The following is a 21490-nucleotide window of genomic DNA, read 5'->3' on the forward strand; positions in this document are numbered from 1 at the left end:
AGTAGAAATTGCACATATGTTAGCTTTAATGCAGCTTTTATTGGTGGATTGTTTTCTCAAGATATGAATGTGATAAAGCCCAGGTACAAATATGTTTTTCTACACATAATCACAGTTCTTGTTGATTACATAATTATTTGAAACATGGCTTTCTTATGTATAGTCAAATTCCTTATGAAATGTTAGATAAACATGGCTGTTCTAATCTGTGTAAATAGATGTCTGAAGAATAGGATTCCATGGCTCTAGTGACATTGGCTATTATGGCAATATTTGAGCTTGAAAAAAACCTTATTAGGAAATGATCTTCTGATTGGTCCCTTTTGTAAACATAGACATATCTTGGACAATTTGATAATAATTCTACAAGAGTGTTCAGTGTCATTAGGTCCAACTAATTTACATAAATATTATCATGTCAGCCATAAAAAAAACAATAAGGGCCAGAGAGGCATCCTGTGCACACAAGAGCAGGACTCAGCTCTACCTGGAAATAGCTACTCACCAATTCACCCATACTCGTTACCCTGTCAATTTGCTTCAAAAAAAATTCTGACTGTGGCACAGTATTATTTTGGGTTTGATATGGCTGAGAACCATTTTAAGTAAGTTGTACCAGCAGCATGGTTCTTCACTTGGTTGTTTTTCTTGGCTGAAGCCCAACTTTCTTTACCTGTGAAATCTGCTTCAATAATTCATCAAAATATCACATTTCATTAACATTTCCACAACAAAGCACAGATAGGAAAAATATTTGAATCAACAAGGTAATGTTAAAGTGACGAAAGCCCGGTGACTAGGATGTTTTGTGCTGACAATAGAGAATATTTTTTCATTAGGAAAGGATTTCTATAATCTGTGTTTTAACACTGTCTTTGGTCTCTTTCATCAAGGACTATTTTACATTCAACCACTGGAGAAAACTGGTACTATTGTCTAGTGGCAATGTGCAGCATCAAAGCCGATCTGTGAAGCTGGATCGGTCTTCAAAGAAGCTTTTGGGGAGATTTCCATGCCCAAAGGGATCATGAGTGGCTTTGAAAAGTGAATGTTTTATTTTCGTTCCTGCTAGGTGTCAGTTTTTTTTCAGAATTCAATTGATTTTCTGCTTTTTTTCCACATTGAAGCCTCTCCATGACTCACATCTTTCCTAGCCAAGGATTCAGACTTTATAGTTAACAGCTAAGAGGTGTGTGAGAATGGCCTGAAGTGACAGGCCCTTTGATATTACGTCCTCCCTCTGGGGAAGCACGGTGTTTCCTCACGATGGCATTTGTGAGATCAGGATCACAGTGTGGAAAATTGAAATCACACCATCCCGACTTGAAAATATATCGTCGTTCCTTCATTATCACTGGATCAAAATCCTGGAACTCCCTACCTAACAGCACTGTGGGAGAACCTTCACCACACGACTGCAGCGGTTCAAGAAGGCGGCTCACCACCACCTTCTCAAGGGCATTTAGGGGTGGGCAATAAATGCTGGCCTTGCCAGTGACGCCCACATCTCATGAATGAATTAAAAAAAACATTGTGCAGTTCAATGGGACAATTAGGATTTAAAATAGCAAAATATCACAAGTCAAAATTCAATGCCAGTGGAAGTTTGATTTAATTTCTGTGCAAAATGAATTCCAGGTCTATTCCCCCGTCTTTGTGCCACATTATAGGTTTTTTTTCTATCTCTCATCTCCACAGCAAGCTAGTAGGAAAGTCTCATGCAAGCATTAATGGGGAGAGTGAAATATTTTTGCAATACATATCTACTGCTTAGCAGTGATGTAAAGAGAAGAAAATCTTTCTCATGACGTTCCCTTATATGAATCTTGCCTTTGAAGGAGGCTGGGATGTGTCCTAGTGAGTCTGTTTCATCTTTAAATATATTTATTGCAGCCAAACAGTGAAAGTCACTGTTTCATAAATAAAACTGTGATTATATAAAACAGATCTGCTTTTCTTGATATATATTAATGACTTGGACTTGGATGTACAGGGCAAAATTTCAAAATTTGCAGATGACACAAAACTTGGAAGTGTAATAAACAGTGAGGAGGATAGTGATAGACTTCAAGAGGACATAGACAGGCTGGTGGAATGGGCGGACACGTGGCAAATGAAATTTAACGCAGAGAAGTGCGAAGTGATACATTTTGGTAGGAAGAACGAGGAGAGGCAATATAAACTAAAGAGTACAATTCTAAAGGGGGTGCAGGAGCAGAGAGACCTGGGGGTATATGTGCACAGGTCGTTGAAGGTGGCAGGGCAGGTTGAGAAAGAGATTAAAAAAGCATATGGGGTCCTGGGCTTTATAAATAAAGGCATAGAGTACAAAAGCAAGGAGGTTATGATGAACCTTTATAAAACACTGTTTCGGCCACAACTGGAATATTGTGTCCAATTCTGGGCACTGTACTTTAGGAAGGATGTGAAGACCTTAGAGAGGGTGCAGAAAAGATTTACTAGAATGGTTCCAGGGATGAAGGACTTCAGTTATGTGGATAGACTGGAGAAGCTTGGGTTGTTCTTCTTAGAGCAGAGAAGGTTGAGAGGAGATTTGACAGAGGTGTTCCAATCACGAGGGATCTAGACAGAGTAGATAGAGAGAAACTGTTCCCATTGGCGGAAGGATCAAGAACCAGAGGACACAGATTTAAGGTGATTGGCAAAAGAACCAAAGGTGACATGAGGAAAATCTTTTTTACGCAGGGGAGTCTATAACGAGGGGGCATAGATTTAAGGTGAGAGGGGAGAGATACAAAAGGGTCCAGAGGGGCAATTTTTTCACTCAAAGGGTGGTGAGTGTCTGGAACGAGCTGCCAGAGGCAGTAGTAGAGGCGGGTACAATTTTGTCTTTTAAAAAGCATTTGGACAGTTACATGGGTAAGATGGGTATAGAGGGATATGGGCCAAGTGCAGGCAATTGGGACTAGCTTAGTGGTATAAACTGGGCGACATGGACATGTTGGGCCGAAGGGCCTGTTTCCATGTTGTAACTTCTATGATTCTATCTTCTATGATTCTAAGTGGATGCGATCTGGAATGCACTGCCTGAAAGGGTGGTGGGGGCAGATTCAATCGTGGCTTTCAAAAAGGAATTGGATAAATACTTGAAGATAAAAAATTTGCAGGGCTATGGGGAAAGGGCGGGGGAGTGGGACTAGCTGGATTGCACTTGCGGAGAGCCGGCACGGGCTCAACGGGCCAAATGGCCTCCTTCTGTGCTGTAACCATTCTATGATTCTATCTACAAAGCTGCTATTTATACTTTGCCCTAAGGAGTGATGTTTTCCACCATTAGGTGTTAGATGAACGACAAAAGTATCAGTAATTGCTAAAATCTCAGGAGGAATTTGAACTCTCTTTGATCATCGGGAATGGAGTGAGGGAGCAGTTAAAACACAGCGGCTCCATTCCCACCAATTCCCCATTTTAATCCCGTTGGTTTTGGTGGCAGATGTGCTCCCACTGGACTTCGGCAGTGGCCTCATTAATATATGCAAATAGGAGTGCCATGACATCCATTTGACCCCGATGGTACTTTAACCCACTCCTGAGCTGGCATCTGCCGTGGCCACCCCACCAGATAAAGCTGTTCGGAAGCCAGCGAGGCCCGCTAAGGTAAGTTTAAAAACCTTCTGCTGGAGTCCAGCGGGAGCCTCATCCGCAGTCACAATCAGTGGCGTTAAAATAGGGACTCGACGGGATCGGAACGGGAAATGGAGCCCCTCCATTTTAACTCTTTAACTCTCTCCCTTCCTTTCTTTCTTTCCCATTCACTCTAGGCTGCTCTACATTGTTGAAAACCCCCCTCTGATGTTGCTGCAGAGGATAGCATTGGACTCTGCAACCAGACCTAACATCTGCTGTACACTTTAGAAAAACTTTGTGTTGCCTTCACATGTTGTGCATCAGCCAGTGTCCACTCCTCACCTAAACTACCTATATCACCCAGGTGACTCTATTTGGGCTGGTGAGTGCAAGTGACAGGGTGTATGACGGAGTGGGCAAATTTCTGCTGTTAATGGTCTCAGCATAAGATCTATGGGATAGAAATGAGTCTGGGCCTGTTTTTGGGCCCAGACTCGACGCTACGCGAGCTGCCGCAGCCCAAAAGGAAGTCCCGAGGCTAGTCCGAAATTGGGCCACAGGCCTCATCTAAATATTCTGGGCAAGGGGCCAGTACCACCACAGGCAGCTCGACCTTCTGCAGGATTGAATTTAGGGCCACTTGCCTCGCCGGTGGCAGCCCTCTGATAAGTCCCGGGAGGGAGGGGAGAAGAGGACAGCGGGAGGAAGGCTGATCACGGCCCACAGTGGCCCATGGAAGTACTGTGGAGCTGGGGAAGCACACCTGCTTCTCCTGGCTCTACATTAAAAGTAACACATTTTTTACTTACCTTTCAGCGGTGGCCACTGGCTAGGCTGCATCCACAATCAGAAAACCTGAGTGCAGCAGGTCTGTGGGTGCTTCAACAAGTATTAGACCCTTCATTAACATATTCAAGGAACCTAGCACCTGTTTTAGAATTGCGCCTGGCATGGCCAAAAAATAGGTGCCATGAATTTAGCAATGGGACCAACACCTGCGCAGATTGGGCACAGGTCATCCTACTGCTATATTGTTATGCTTTTTCGAGCACAAGCACAGCACATACCAATTTCTAACCCCTATGTTTCCTGTTGCTTCTCTTTTTGTTGCTTCCAGCACTCGTGGAAAGAAAATGACAAAGAAATCCACTGTTTTTCCTGCTATCCACATTTTCTTTAACATAACGATCTCTTCAGAGTGTCCGTGTCAGAAAATTATTTTTTTTTGTTGATCTTTGAACATTAGCACTTATTCTTCACAAACCAACTGTGGGTGCATGCTCTCCCATATCTCCTTCCCCTTATTGCCTCAGCTCAGTGGGATTCCAATTTCTCCATGGCCTCTTCCTCTTGCTGGGTCAACCAACAAGTTTCTGCTAATCCTCCTCCCGTAGCTTGTCATTCATAGGAATTATGTGCAATGTTTTCCTGCATGAGAACAGAATGCTTGTTACTTTCAGGCACAGACTGTTTTATTTGACAACTATTAGAGAACTCTTACCACCTCTGCTACGGAGTTCCCATAGATACAATGGTTCTTTGAAGAGAATGCATGCATTACAGGATTCTACAGTTGTATAATTTACTTCTGGTGTCTGCCACGGCTCCGTGGTAGTACTTTCAGAAGGTCATTGGTTCAAGTCCTATTCCAGAGACTTGAGCACATAATCTAATGCTGGCACTTCAGTGCAGTACTGAGAGTGTGTTGCACTGTCGGAGGTGATGTTTCTCGGATGAAAAGTTAAACCGAGGCCCTGTCTGCCCTCTCAAGTGGATGTAAATGATCCCATGGCATTATTCAAAGAAGAGCAGGGGAGTTCTCCCGGTGTGCTCGCAAAATTTATTTTCTCAACCAACACCTGAAACAGATGATCTGGTCATTTATCTCATTGCTGTTTGTAGGAGCTTGCTGTGTGCAAATTGGCTGCCGCATTCCCCTACATTACAACAGTGAATGCACTTTAAAAATATTTCATTGGTTGTAACGCACTTTGGGACATCCTGAGGTCATGAAAGGCGGCTACATAAATGCAAGATCTTTCTTTATTTCTTCTTTCATGCGAAGGAGTCTGTACAGTTCATTTAGTTCACAGGATCATACCGTTACGGGCCCTGAGATTCTGTGGGGTTACCGTCCTGTCATAAGCATGCAGCAAGACCTGGACAACATCCAGGCTTGGGCTCATAAGTGGCAAGTAACATTCGCGCCAGATAAGTGCCAGGCAATGACAGTCTCCAACAAGAGAGAGTCGAACCACCTCCCCCTGACATTCAACGGCATTACCATCACCGAATCCCCCACCATCAACATCCTGGGGGTCACCATTGACCAGAAACTTAACTGGACCAGCCATATAAATACTGTGGCTACGAGAGCAGGTCAGAGGCTGGGTATTCTGCGGCGAGTGACTCACCTCCTGACTCCCCAAAGCCTTTCCACCATCTACAAGGCACAAGTCAGGAGTGTGATGAAGTACTCTCCACTTGCTTGGATGAGTGCAGCTCCAACAACACTCAAGAAGCTCGACACCATCCAAGATAAAGCAGCCCGCTTGATTGGCACCTCATCCACCACACTAAACATTCACTCCCTTCACCACCGGCGCACTGTGGCTGCAGTGTGTACCATCCACAGGATGCACTGCAGCAACTCGCCAAGGCTTCTTCGACAGCACCTCCCAAACCCGCGACCTCTACCACCTAGAAGGACAAGAGCAGCAGGCACATGGGAACAACACCACCTGCACGTTCCCCTCCAAGTCACACACCATCCCGACTTGGAAATATATCGCCGTTCCTTCATTGTCGCTGGGTCAAAATCCTTGAACTCCCTTCCTAACAGCACTGTGGGAGAACCGTCACCACACGGACTGCAGCGGTTCAAGGCGGCGGCTCACCACCACCTTCTCGAGGGCAATTAGGGATGGGCAATAAATGCTGGCCTCGCCAGCGACGCCCACATCCCGTGAACGAATAAAAAAAAAGTCTGGGAGCCCCAGAGAAACGGCAAAAATGGCTAAAAACAGTCATTAAACTTCTTCCTCCACTGGACCAGGCGGGTTAGGGAGCTGCCATCCACTACCCGTGCTACTTCCTTCCACAGGGAGGCTGCTATTATATCAGGTCTATTGCTACCTATTCCCACTATCAGAACCCTCCTGTGCCTAATTTCAGTTACAAGAATATTTATATCACTCTGAGAAGCTGCTCTTCTTTTAGTTGTTCCCGTTGGTGTAGTTTTTGCCCGCTGGTTCAGCTTTAAGTGCAGGCCAGCTTTAAGATCTGCAGCTGTACCCCCACAACATCTTCTCCTGCCTCCCCCACATAAATTATCTGGGCCTCCCAGGCACAGAGCACCAATTGCTGGCAGACACATGCTTTTGAGCTGCCCAGCTTTTATTATAATTAGGTGACCTCTTATTTTCTGGCAGGGTCAGTGTCAAGGCCATTGGGTGGGTGGAAGTCCTGCCTCCTCCCCCTGCATTTAAAGCAGCAGATCAAAGGACTCAAAATGTTGGGGTCAGAATCTGTACCTTTGATCTATCATGACAGCTATGATGTTGATCTTTGATTACAAAATCAAAATCCTGTTGGGAGTGAAAGCCAAATACACCCCCATGGGAAAGGAGGGCAAACCAGAGGAAGAGTGATTGTAAACCACTCTTGTGTAGCAAGTAGTACGAGAGCTGCATTTGGATAGGCCCGAGAGCAGGCATCAGGGATGGAGTCGGGAGCCCTAAGAAGCAGAAATCTCACAACACAACAGAAAACAAAAAGAAACACGATGATCGTGAACCTACTACCATACTAACCGCTTTCAAGGCTAGGATCATAGCCTGCTGAGATAACCAATTTACTGGAAAAAAGAAAACAGCTTGTAATACCCTAGGCTTCCAGTGCTGTGGAATCTGTATTTGTTTTAACTTTTGGGCTGTTTTTCAACTTAATATGACAAAATCCAAACAAATGAAAACAAGATGGCTTGAGGTTGTACCAAAGATAAAATCTTGTAGGAAGACTATTTTATTCCTGTTTTTAATGGGAACTTGGTAAAACAGAATGCTTATTAACGTTCTAATCCAAACATGCTGAAAAAAATATTTTTCCTGGCATTTGGAGATTAGGATGGATATTATCCTCTTAATCGCTCCCTGGCTTAGAAAATAAAATCTATGTTTCCAACTAACAAGGATACAATTCTCTGAACTCACTGAGGTACTCCGGCAGCCTGTATAAGGGCTATTGCCTTTGTAACAGCAACTACAAGACTGATTAGTTGTCCCACCCAATAAAGTTATTTCATTTGCCTGTCTGTCTTCTTTCTGCTTCTATGTATTTTTAAAATTACCTTTTCCTCATAATAAATCTTGGTAAATTTTGCTCTCTTTAAGGTGAGCAATGACAGTGATGTGAAATGGACCACTTTTCCCAGTTTTGCTCTCAGGCCAGGTATAGGGCAGGTTTGATGTAGAGCAAAGCTAGTTTCACTTTGTCCCACCATCTCAGAGCACTTCTTGCAGTAACACTCTGATATTGCCATTCATACGGCCTCTCTGAATGTATATTTACCATATAGCACTGCTGCCAGTGACAGCACTGTAAGGTAAATCATGTCTAGAGCTGATAAGGTCCACCTGAAGAGGTGGGTGTTTGTTGTTGCCACTGGGGACAACATGGTAAGCGCTTCCACTAGTGGCATCGGCCACATTTTTCTGTGGCAAACTGAGTACTCAGCTCATCCAAATAGGCCACCGGTGTTTTCCAATCATTAGCCTTCCGGACCTTCCCCAGCCATCAGGGAAACTCCGATATCTCCTGAATCACACCTTCCAAACTGAGAACGAAGTTGCTCCATTATTCCAACACTTTAGAATCTGCAGTAGAAATGAGGCAGATTCCACAGCACTGGGTGCCTAGGGTTTTTACAAGCTTCTTTCTTTGGAAGTGATCCCATAGTATAAACGCGACATGAGTTTGATTGCCCAGTGATAGGCAACTTTGTGCAGTTTTGTGTGGTGACTAGGAACCGGCATGGACTGCTTAAGCTTACCATAGTAATTCGAACCCAGATAGCAGGAGCAATACTGCAGTGTTCCAACCTATTATCAAACTGTTATTAAAGCTTTGGTTCAGATTTCTGAAATGCTACATTAACAGATAAAGTGCATTCAAGCACAGAACTAGAAGAAATGAATATAAAATTAACAAACTTCAAGCCAGACTTGAGACAAAATATTTTTTCCCCTAGAAAGCCATGAAGTGCGGAGTGGACTCACAGCTAAAGCAGCAAATGCTGTGTTGATTAATACTTTAAAAAAATCATTGAAGGTCATAACATCGCCTGTCTCTGCTCCTGCCTCAGCTCATCTGCTGCTGAAACCCGAGATAGAGAAACGCGGCAATTCGTGCGCAGCAAGTTCCCACAAACAGCAGTGAGATAAATGACCAATTAAACTGTTTTAGTTGGTTGAGGGATAAATATTACCTAGGACACCAGGAGAACTCCCCTGTTCTTCTTTGAATAGTGCCATGGGATCTTTCACATCCACCTAAGAGGGCAGAAGAGGCTCTTGTTTAATGTCTCTTCTGAAGACAGCACAAGTGTCAGCCAAGATTACATGCTCAAGTCTCTGGGGTGGCGAGTGAACCCACAATCTCCTGACTCCGAGCTACCACTGAGCCACAGCTGACACCTAGCTTGTATGGTGAGCCTGTTTACAAGATTTCAGAATGCAGACAGAATTTAGTTTGTTTGTGATAAACTTAGCATGTCTGTGCATGATTTTGCTATCATAGCTTTATCTAAGATAGTTTGTATACTTAAAGTAATAACATGCAGTAACCTCCCACCATAAAGGTTAATTACTTCCTTCTGCTTATGTACAGCAATTAATGCCTGCAGGCAAGAGATTTGCATCCCACTGAATCCTATCTTATTATTTGAAATTAGAGGAAAAAATTGAAAATCTTCTAGGTTTGTGGGCTTTTATTTTAGAGTAGCAAAATATCGCTTCCACCAGTTTTTTATGTTTTGTATTGTTCCTTGTAATCTTGCAACATGGTCTTTTTCTCACAGGCAAATTTTTACTGTTTATCTCCCCAACCTTGTAAAGTGAAAAAAAGGATTTAACTCAGTAAATACCAGATTTGCTTTTTTAGTAAAATGTTAAGATTCCTTGCCCTTTCTGAGGACCACCAGGAAGATTGATGCTTGAGTTATTGACACAAGAAGAATGCTGTTTAAGAGTGTGTTGTCGAGTTACTCAGTTTAAAGCCAAGTTTTAACTGATACTGTAAAACTAAAATGTGTAGGTTAGAAAAGCAGCTTAATAAGGCCATTAAAAAAGCAAACCAAGCAATGGGTTCATTTCTAGAGAGAAAGAATTGAAAAGCAGAGAAGTTATGTTAAACTTGTATAGAATTTTGGTTAGACCGCACTTGGAGTACCGTGAACAGTTCTGGTCTCCACATTATAAAAAGGATATAGAGGCACTGGAGAAGGTGCAAACAAGATTCACAAGGATGATACCAGAACTGGGAGGATATATTTATTGGGAAAGATTGAGCAGGCTGTGGCTGTTTTCTCTAGAAAAGAGAAGGCTCAGGGGTGACCTGATAGAGGTCTTTAAGATAATGAAAGGGTTCGGTGGGTAGACGTAGAGAAAATGTTTCCACTTGTGGGGAGTAAAAAAATACGGGTCATCAATATAAGATAATCACTAATAAATCCAATAGGGAATTCAGGAGAAACTTCTTTATCCAAAGAGTGGTAAGAATATGGAACGTGCTACCACAAGGAGTAGTTGAGGCAAATAGCACAGATGTATTTAAGGGGAAGCTAGATAAGCACATGAAGGAGAAAGGAATAGAAGGATATGCTGATAGAGGTAGATGAAGTAGGGTGGGAGGAGGCTCATGTGGAGCCTAAAGGCCGGCAGAGACCAGTTGGGCCAAATGGCCTGTTTCTGTGTTGTAGACTCAATGGGCATGATTTTAGCTGAGAGCCAGCACGTCGATAGATATTCGTGTAGGGAACCCAAAAGCCAAATGAATGTGTTGCAATCTGCAATCACAACTCAATTAAAGGTAAGTATTTGTGCTTCCGGATTTCCCACGTGCCAGGCAGCCAGATTGACTGGCTGCCTGTCAGAAGGGAAAGGAGCCGCGAATCAGAGAGGGGGGCGGGAGGGAGAGAGAGATTGTGGGCCGTGGAACAAATCGAAGGTGGGGGACATGGACGACATTGGGTGGGCCTTGAAGATCGGAGGGTCCACCATCGGAGTGGGGGGGTAGCTTCGGGGAGGCGGGGCCAGCTTCAGAGGGTGGGATCCAGCATCGGAAGATCGGCGGGTCCAGCTTCGGTGGGGGGGGGGGGGGTCCAGCATCGGAAGATCGGCTGGGGGGGGGGGGGGGGGGGTCCATCATGGAGGGCGGAGGGGTCAGCCGATCGCGGAGGTCCTGTCGCGCCAGGTGAGCTTATTGGGCCTGGATGAAGCACTCCTGCTCCTCCAGGCCCACAAGCAGTGCAATGAAGGCACTCACCTCACGGATCTGGCCCTTCCCACCTGCTGCTTTCATCTGACGTGAATCAGAAGTGATGGGAAACCCAAACAGTTAAGGTTAAATTCATTTTACTTCTGTAATACACAATAAATTAAGTACCTCAACTATCTCAATGAGGTACATTGCCCCTTTAAGTATCGGTCCGCCAGCTTTAAGTGGGGGCGGGACTTCTGGGTTTCTTTTGCGCACTCACATCCAAACGCGCCTGGGTCAAACCCAGAATTGGGCACGTTGGAGCCAGGATGCGATCCCCCTCCAAAAATCTATTATTTTAACCTCCCACCCGCCCCCAACCCACCCGTTCTTGGGGGTTAAAATTACTCTTAATGTAATGACATGCCCAGACAAAGGAGGGAATGTGTGAAGACTATTGCTCTTAGGTGACAAGCTTGGATCTAAATTTTTGTAGGAACTTCTTTTTTCTACAAATTAATTTCATAAGACTAGGGTGTAGCTGGAAGCAACCGCTGAGCTCCTCCAACTCTGGCCTCTTGTGTATCCCCCATTTCATTTGCTCCACTATTGGTGGCCGTGCCTTCAGCCATCTAGGCCCTAAGCTCTGGAATTCCCTCCCTAAACCTTTCCGCCACTCCACCTCTCTCTTCTCCTTCAAGATGCTCCTTCAAACTTACCTCTTTGACCAAGCATTTGGTCACCTGTCCTAGTAATTCTTTCTTTGGTTCGGTGTCAATTTTTGTCTGATAACGGTCCTGTGGAGCGCCTTTGGACGTTTTACCACATTAAAGGCACTATATAAATGCAAGTGGTTGTTGTTGTTACAATAAGAGCTACTTTTATATTGGGGTGCTACAGCTGCTGGTCAGTGACAACACCAAAGGAAACTTGATGGATTTACCAAAGCTGGTACCAGCCTGATATATACTCCTGATTATTTGAAGTCATGTTTTGCATTGAAAGAAAAATGGAATTATCCAATAGTTTTGAGTTGAGCAATGTAAGTAACACAGCAAAGTGAGAATTTGGTGCTGAATACATTGAATTATCAGATAATTTGAAGTATGTGACTTTGAATTAAGAGGAGATACTTTGGCTGCAGCACTCTCCTTTGGTCAAATGGGTTGCGGATTCTGAAGCAGTGATGCTACCAAATATGTCATGAGGTGCAGCTGCTTCATTGGATCTTGAGGTTTTTTTAATTTTCCAGCCCCAGTGTTCTGGCAGTTTGCCAATAAACACTTGATTAAAACTAATGGATCTACCATGTCATTGTTCATGGTAAGTCAGAGGATTTGCTGTTTTATAATGACAGGAGCATTACACTATGTAATGCACAAAGTATTATTCTGCGAAGGTAGAGGTACAATGGCCTGGCCTTTAACGCCACAAAGCCTAATTGCTATAAGTAAACACAGACGTGGGTCAATCAAAGTTTAAATGCTGTTTAATGGGGATGGTTTACAGATTGGAAGGTACTGACAAATTTCCAGCTCCAGGTTAGAAAAAAAAGCCTCATGAAATGATTGCCTTTCTTTTTCTTTTTATATACCATTAGCACTTTGAAGAGTGACATTTGGGACTAACACTCTCAAAACTTTTATCTTCATTAATTGCATAATGAGTTGGATATAAGGCTAGAGGGGTGGTGTCTAATTTTGCAGATTATGCTAAAATAGAAGGCATAGTAAATAATTCTGAGGACCAAAGGAAGCTGCAAGGAGATATTGATGAGATGGCAACAAAGTGGCAGATGGAATTCAATGATAGTAAATGTGAGGTGGTACACTATGATAAAAAAAATAAAAGTAAGAATTATACTTGGAATGGGGAAAGGCTAGGTAATGTGGAAGAGCAGAGGGATTTAGGGGTTCAGGTTCACAAGACCTTAAAAGTAGTACCTCAATGGATAAAGCCATAAATAAAGCATGTGGAATACAGGGTATTATCGCAAGAAAAGTCAAGAGGTAATGGTGAATCTCTATAGAACCTTAGTAAGACCACAGTTGGTGTACTGTGTGCAGTTTTGGGCTCCACACTATAGGGAGAATGTTGAGGCAATAGAGTACAGTGCAGATTCAATTAAATGCTGCCTGGTATGATGAAATATAAATAAGAATTATTGAAAAATTGGGGCTGTTTTTATTAGAACAGAGTCTTCTACAGGCATGTAAGCAGTAAACAGGTAGTAAGAGGAGGGGTGGGGCCGATTAGGGACCATAAAGGAGATCTACTCATGGAGGCAGAGGGCATGGCTGAGGAACTAAATGAGTACTTTGTATCTGTCTTTACCAAGGAAGAAGATGCTGCCACAGTCGCAGTAAAGGGAGATATAGTTGAGATACTGGATGGGCTAAAAATTGATAAAGAAGAGGTACTTGAAAGGCTAGCTGTACTTAAAGTAGATAAGTCACCCGGTCTGGATGGGATGCATCCTAGGCTGCTGAGGGAAGTAAGGGTGGAAATTGCAGAGGTACTGGTCATAATCTTCCAAACATCCGTAGATACGGGGGTGGTGCCAGAGGACTGGAGAATTGCAAATTTTACACCCTTGTTCAAAAAAGGGTGTAAGGATAAACCCAGCAACTATAGGCCGATCAGTTTAACCTCAGTAGTGGGGAAACTTTTAGAAACGATAACCCGGAACAGAATTAACAATCACTTGGACGAGTGTGGATTGATTAGGGAAAGCCAGTATGGATTTGTTAAAGGCAAATCGTGTTTAACTAACCTGATAAACTCTTTTGATGAGGTTACAGAGAGGGTAGATGAGGGCAGTGCAGTTGATGTGGTGTATATGGATTTTCAAAAGGCATTTGATAAAGTGCCGCACGGTAGGTTTATCATCGAGATTGCGGCCCATGGAATAAAGGGGGCAGTAGCAACGTGGATACAGAATTGGCTAAGGGACAGGAAACAGAATAGTGGTGAACGGTTGTTTTTCAGACTGGAGGGAGGTGTACAGTGGTGTTCCCAGGGGTCAGTGCTGGGACCACTGCATTTCTTGATATATATTAAGCACTCAGACTTGAGTGTTTAGGGCACAATTTCAAAATTTGCAGATGACATAAAATTTGGAATGGTAGTAAACAGTGAGGAGGATAGTGATAGACTTCAAGAGGATATAGACAGGCTGGTGGCATGGCCAGATACGTGGCAGATGAAATTTAATGCAAAAAAATGTGAAGTGATACATTTCGGTAGGAAGAATAAGGAGAGGCAATATAAACTAGAGGGCACAACTCTAAAAGGGGTACAGGAACAGAGAGATCTGGGGGTATATGTGCACAAGTCGTTCGTTGAAGGTGGCAGGGCAGGTTGAGAAAGCAGTTAAAAAAGCATATGGGATACTGGGCTTTATAAATAGAGGCATAGAGTACAAAAGTATGGAAGTCATGATGAACCTCTATAAAAGACTGGTTCGGCCACAACTGGAGTATTGTGTCCAGTTCTGGGCACTGCACTTCAGGAAAGGTGTGAAGGCCTTAGAAAGGGTGCAGAAGAGATTAACTAGAATGATTCCAGGAATGAGGGACTTTAGTTACATGGATAGACTAGAGAAGCTGGGGTTGTTCTCCTTGGAACAGAGATGGTTGCAAGGAGATTTGATGGAGGTATTCAAAATCATGAAGGGTCTAGACAGAGTAGATAGAGAGACTGTTCCCATTGGTGGAAGGGTCAAGGACCAGGGGACATAGATTTAAGGTGATTGGCAAAAGAACCAAAGGTGACATGAGGAAAAACTTTTTTGTGCAGCGAGTGGTTAGGATCTGGAATGCACTGCCTGAGGGGGTGGTGAAGACAGATGCAATCATGGCCTTCAAAAGGGAATTGGATAAGTACTTGAAAGAAAAAAATTTGCAGGGCTACAGGGAAAGGGCGGGGGAATGGGACGAGCTGGATTGCTCTTACATGGGGCTGGCGCGGACTCGATGGGCCGAATGGCCTCCTTCCATGCTGTAACCTTTCTATGATTCTATGGTAATTGCAGGTCAAACATACCTGGACAAGGTGAATAGAAATGAAATTAAAGTGCCTACTTGAAAGATAAGGTGCTGTTCCTCAAGCTTGCATTGAGCTTCATTGGAACAGTGTGGAAGGCTAAAGACAGAGAGGTCAGAGGGGGAGTGGAATGGAAAAGTGAAGCGGCAATCGACAGGGAGCTCAGAGCTGCACTTGTGGACAGAATGGAGGTGCTTAGCAAAGCGGTCACCTAAACCATGTTTGCAACTGGATCACTGGCATTTTCCAGTGGGTTCTGCTGGTCTCCCATCAGAATTACAGGGGGAAATCAGCAGAACACCAGAGAAATTTTGGCCTCTTATATATCATTGTTCCTGTCAAAGTTAGTTCAGATAGACTTTAAAAAGTTCATGCTTTACACTATTTCAATATTTTTACACAAAAAAATTCACAATTACTTTCAAAGTATTTACTGCTTCTAATAATGGCCCGTTTCTGCAATTTCTCAGACTTTTATCATTGCTTGACAGGGCAGGTAAAGGAACAAAGTTTACAAACAGCAAGTCCTGACATGCTCTGTGAGTGGCCAGTTTTGCTGTCAATCATTAAAAAATCCCAGAAGTTCTAAGTACAAATGAATCCTGAAAATTGTAGTTTGCTAATCTTTTGGATTTCTTCATACAGCTGAGTGACACCTTTGGGAAACCCTAGATTTCTCACAGAGGCACAGCGAAGAATTTTAACCCCACCGCGATGGACGGGAGAGGGTTGGGGGGGTCGGGAATTAAATCGGCAAATTTGCGGAATACGCCATGAACGCACCTACTTCTGTTTTAACTGTGGTGGGTTTGGGGACGTTCGAGTAACCTGCTCTGGAGAGGAGGGTCCGTAACTATATTATATAAATGAGGCTCCGTTCCTGATATTTTGGCAGCGGTTTAAATTTAATGCCGGCCGGTCGGGTTACCCAGGGCTCAGGAAACCCAGCAGCTAAAGGAGGGCGGGAGTCGCCGGATCCAGCAGGTAAGTGCTTTTTATAGTACTGCTTGTGGGCCAGGAGGGGCAGGAGTGCTCCCCCTGACCCCTTAAGCAAATCTTCTGCCAAACAGATCTCTTCCAGTCCCTCCTCCCTCCCAATTTTGAGGGTCAGCCTCATTAAGATATATTCATTGAACAGACATCCTGCTCCGGGTCGGCGCAATATTGGGTGGCTCAGTGGCCGACCCGACTGGCAGAAAGGTACCTCGTGGGTGGGGGTGGGCAGTGTGGTCTCAGTGCGGGGTGAGCCCAGGGTGGCAGCAACCCACATTATTCTTCCTTCTGCCCACCCCCTGCCTTCTGCCCACCAGGTGTCACTGAGTGGAGCACCCAAGATGCACACTTCGCCCAGTAGGCCGTTAAAATTGCATGGATTTATGCCTGATTCAGGTGGGCACCGAGGCTGTCCAGTGGAAAGCCAAGGGAAAAATGGCAGCGGAGTGGGAATGGGGCAGTAAGTCAACTATCTCGATTTTAACTCTGCTGCTGCACCATTTCCATCAGGTGGAGGAAGTTAAACCCCCCCCCCCCCAATATGTAGGGGGAAAGAGGGGAGGAACGTCTGTCATTCATATTCATTCCCAGTGGATGCTGACCTTTACCAGGAATTGAATTCTAAATTGGCTACAAGCATGAATGCTGTCAGCTGCAGTGCTAAGTGCACTGCCTAATGTGATGTTGAATCATACAGACCAGGATGCTCCAAAATTTCATCCCTGCTCTGTGCTGAGATAGCTGATTTCAGCTGAGACAGCAGTGGAGCTGCTACAGCCGACCTAATTCTTCATAGGCGCGGAAGGGGTAAAGTCAGCCATGGTATCTGCTCTTGATTGCTATTACATAAGTCCTGATGCAAAATACATGCATGTGGATCTTCAGTAAGGACAGGATCCAGTTCAGTTTTGAAGCCCCCTATGGTTGAATAGACTGCTAGTACTTACTGTCTAGATTCACAAAAGAAGAGGGTTTTTGGCACCTATGGAACTGTACCCACAGGATGAGTTGGTACCTTCAGGAAAGAGGGGAGGAAACAACAACAAAAATAATATCAACACACAAGAACAACTTGCATTTATATCGCGCCTTTAACATTGTATAAAGGTCCCAAGGTGCTTCACAGGACCGTTATCAAACAAAATTTGACACTGAGCCACATAAGGAGATATTAGGACAGGTGACCAAAAGCAAGGTCAAAGAGGTAGGTTTTAAGGAGTGACTTAAAGGAGAGAGAGGTAGAGATGCTGAGAAGTTTAGGGAGGGAATTCCAGAGCCTAGGCAGCTGAAGGCATGGCCACCAATGGTGGAGCAATGAAAATCAGGGATGTGCAAGAGGCTAGAATAGGAGGAGCGTAGAGATCTCGGAGGGTTGTAGAGCTGGAGGAGAGTACAGAGATAGGGAGGGGCGAGGCCCTTGAGAGTTTTAAAATTGAGGCGTTGCTTGACCAGGGACCCAATATAGGTCAGTGAGCATAAGGGTGATGGGGTGAATGAGCCTTGGTGCGAACTAGGATATGGGCAGCAGAGTTTTAAATGAGGTCAAGTTTACAGAGGGTGGAAGGTGGGGCGGCAGCCAAGAGACCATTGGAATAGTCAAGTCTGGGGGTAACAAGGCATGGATGAGGGTTTCAGCAGCAGCTAAGCTGAGGCAGGGGCAGAGGTGGGCGAAATGGAAGTAGATTATCTTGGTGATGGAGAGGATATGGGGTCAGAAGCTCAGCTCAGTGTCAAATAGGACACCAAAGTTGGGAATAGTCCAGTTCAGCCTCAAGACACTGGCCAGGGAGGGGGATGGAGTCGGTGGCTAGGGAACGGTGTTTGTGGCGGAGAGCAAAGACAATGGCTTCGCTCTTCCCAACATTTAATTGCAGGAAATTTCTGCTCATCCAATACTGGATGTCGGACAAGCAGCGTGACAAATCAGAGATGGTGGAGGGGTCGAGAGAGGTGGTGGTGAGGTAGTGCAGAGTGTCGTCAGCATACATGTGGAATTTGATGTCATGTTTTCGGATGATGTCGCCGAGGGGCACCATATGGATGAGAAATAGGAGGGGGCCTTGGATAGATCCTTGGGGGACTCCAGAGGTAACAGTGCAGGAGCAGGAAGAGAAGCCATTGCAGGAGATTCTCTGGCTATAACTTGATAGATAGCAATGGAACCACACACACATCCAATCTGTCCATGATCTAGCAAAATAAACAAACTCTGTAAAAGTAATGGGTTGCCAATACCAAACAAACAATGAAAAAATTTATAAAGATGTAAACCAAAGAGATGAAAAATAATTTTTTCAAAAGTTGGGTTGTGGAATGTATTCTGAAAACAAGTAAGGCAATGTTTTACAGGAGCTGATTTTTTTTCTGGTATTCATAAATTAAATGCTTTCACTACACAATTCTAATGTTTAGTTTTCAAGAATTTGCCTTATTCTCAATAACTGCTGCAATCATGATGAGACAATCCATTGTTACCCCAATATTTTGAAGCTCCAATATGGCCCAGATGAGAGCCTACAACCTCAAAAAACCATTAAGCTAAGAACAACACTTGAGTAGATGACATTTCTTTAGTTTCTCGCTTAGACGTTGAACTCAACATAATTTGGCCTGATGTTTACCCATGTGCTTTAAATTAAAATGTTGAGATAAAGCATTTTAAAGGACCAGAGGAAAAATCAAATTGAAAGAATACTACATTCATTTGGCTATTTTTCAGGGCCTATTATGAGTTGGCCAAGTAGTATTGGCACACGGGTCTCAGCTGTTTGCTTCCTGCCAATTCTAAGCACTTGATCTACCCATAAGACTACCCAATTGATTCCACAGTGAGCAGCAGTGTTGTAGTGTACACATCACACTGAAAAGACTACACTGTGGTGAACAATCGGGACCGAAACAGCATCTTCAGTATATTGAATATTCTCCCAATTATGCAATCTGTAGCCCTAAGGGCCTTTTTCCCTGGGGGGGGGGGGGTGGCATCCTGACATGAGAGGAATTATGAGACTAATTTCAGGCCACAACTACTGATACCTTAAATGAACGTTCAGGTTACCCACAATACAAAAAAAAACCCTTCTAAAAATATTTATTCAGTTCCAATCAAATAGACTCTGGTCTCCTTCAAGACTCCCTTAGATGAAGGACTGAGATAGACGCTGGGCTTTCTCAGAGGTATTTGCATCCTCTGAGGAAACGCCTGGTCTCAGCACCTCCTGCTGGAAATGACCAACTCGTGCATGACCTTAGGCACAAACCACATCCTCCGGAGTCTGTATCATTCTGCTGCTCAATGAAAGCATTTAAAAACACCCCGAACTTTTGAAAAACAGCATATTTTTTTTCAAACCGTACCATGTGGGAGCATTAACAATGTAGTTTACTACATTTATTCCCATGTTACTGACCGACACTTGAGCTTCAAAATGCATTTTTGTTTGTAAATGATTACAAAAAAAAAATCCCTCATGGAAGAAACATCGGCATGAGTTTCCCTAAAGCATGTTAGTGCCGTGTAGTAAGCACAGATAAATCATTGCAACTGCGAGAGGTGTTTTTTTTTTGTACCTTTCTAAGCTTAGCGGCTGCACACACTTGGCCAGGGAGAGCCGCCTGCCACTTTAAAGACTAACGTCGTCCGGAAGTGTCGGTTCGTCACCGGCTTCAGTTTACCTACTTTGAGAAAAAAAAATGAATTATATTATGAATAAAGCCCGTCGTGCTTAAACTTGGCGATAGATCCACCCCCCCCCCCCCCCCTCCAAAAAAAAAGTGACAAGATTGGTGTCTTTCTTTGTTACTCAATTTTTTTTTGGCGGAGTTGAGTTGAGTTGAGGTGAGGAGGGGGGAAGGCTTTGTTTCGTTGTGAAGTCGGTGCAATGAGTTATATATATATTTTTCTCTCTCTCTCTTTATGTGCGCGAGTAGCGGAAGTTGTTAGAGGAGAATAAGTGGAGCGGCGAGGAAGCGGGGTTGTGTGTGCGGCGATACACTGAGGAGACAGGCGTCACTCACAAAGGATCAGAAAAGTATCTTTTCGGAAGACAAGTAGCAGAAAACCCCGGAGTCCCGTCCCGTCCCGCGCCCGCCGCAGCTGCAACTCGGGGGGGGGGGGAGGGAAAGTCTGCCTCGCGACACTTTGTTGCAGAGTTTTTTTGTTCTTCTTCTTCTGACAGTTGTTAAAAAAACATACCTTTTTTTTTCGGACACATTATTATTATTATTATTTCGTCTGGTAGCGAGTGAAGTGTTTAATGAGAAGACGACGATAAACCTAAACTGCTGCCTCCAAAGAGTCAACCGCCACTACTTTCTGCAAAACTCAAGATCGGGCTGTAACCGGAAGGTAGGATATTGCAAGAAGGTTTTATTTAATATTTATATATATGCATTTGTTGACGAAGTAATAACGTATGCACAGGACGTAAACAAACTAGAGTATGGTGTTGTGAAAAATATAACCACTTCGTATTCACACTGCAGCGGAGACGCGGGCAGTTTGGGGCAGTTTGAGGATTAAATTCTGCAGACAGGACAGGACCCTGTGTGTGTGTGTGTGTTACAACTTCAGGCTGACAATATCCCCCCGTGGAGCTCAGTTTGTCTCGCTGAGGGGGAGCTTGGCACTTTTCTCCGAATCCCCCAGGATGTGAATGTACTTTGTTGCAGTCACTTTTACTTTTGCACATTTGCAAGTCTGATTTTCTTGCATCGCCCCTGTGTTTACACGCTCTTTCTCGTGAACTTCTTTGGGAATGGTAAGTCTGAAGGTGTGCTAGGAATAATTGCAGGGGGCACTACCTCGGCTGTGTGTTTCTGTTTTTGTTTGTTGATCCTGCATACTTCATCTCCAGCGATTTCAGTATTTTGAAGATGCTGCTTTCAGCGAAGAGGATGGTGTATCTCTGATGAACCTGGTTTCAGTTCTTGCAGCTGTCGAATCTACAGGATATATTTCTATTGTTCACAGCTTACTTACGTGAGACCAGTATTCTCCAGAACACCATCTGTTTGTAACTTAAGCTTTTAACTTGGTCTTTTTTAGTTCCTCCTTTTTTCTCTTGCCTCTTCCACCACCACCCCACCCCCTTTTTAAAAAAAAGTCTCCCATGCATGTCGAGGCTGAACCAGAGGGTAGATCGCCTAAGAACGTGAATGTGTTGGTTAAGACAATAAGCATCTAAATGCAAACGGTTCGATAAGTGAGCAACTAGCTCTCTTTTGCTGTAATTTGATTTCCAAAATGACAATTTTGGTTACGTGCATTTTTTTTAAAAAAGTGATGCCTGCTGATTTTTTTGTGGTATTGCTCACAGCCAAAAATCATAAAGCTTTTCTTCCTGTAATTTCCTCTCTGCTTGACTGCCAGTCTCGAATTCTTCGTTTC

General features: G+C 44.0%; 1 long non-coding RNA gene across 1 annotated transcript; it reads right to left on the reverse strand.

Moving 5' to 3' along the window:
• Window positions 1-1593: 1593 nt before the first annotated feature.
• Window positions 1594-19777, reverse strand: LOC137344428 (uncharacterized). Its single transcript, XR_010968354.1, has 3 exons — window positions 19672-19777; window positions 17049-17116; window positions 1594-5016 (listed from the first exon to the last, which is right to left on the reverse strand). It is a non-coding gene; the product is annotated as an uncharacterized lncRNA (long non-coding RNA).
• Between the last annotated feature and the right edge of the window lie 1713 nt (window positions 19778-21490).

This window comes from Heptranchias perlo, chromosome 2 (genome assembly GCF_035084215.1).
Source record: "Heptranchias perlo isolate sHepPer1 chromosome 2, sHepPer1.hap1, whole genome shotgun sequence".
NCBI lineage: Eukaryota > Metazoa > Chordata > Chondrichthyes > Hexanchiformes > Hexanchidae > Heptranchias > Heptranchias perlo.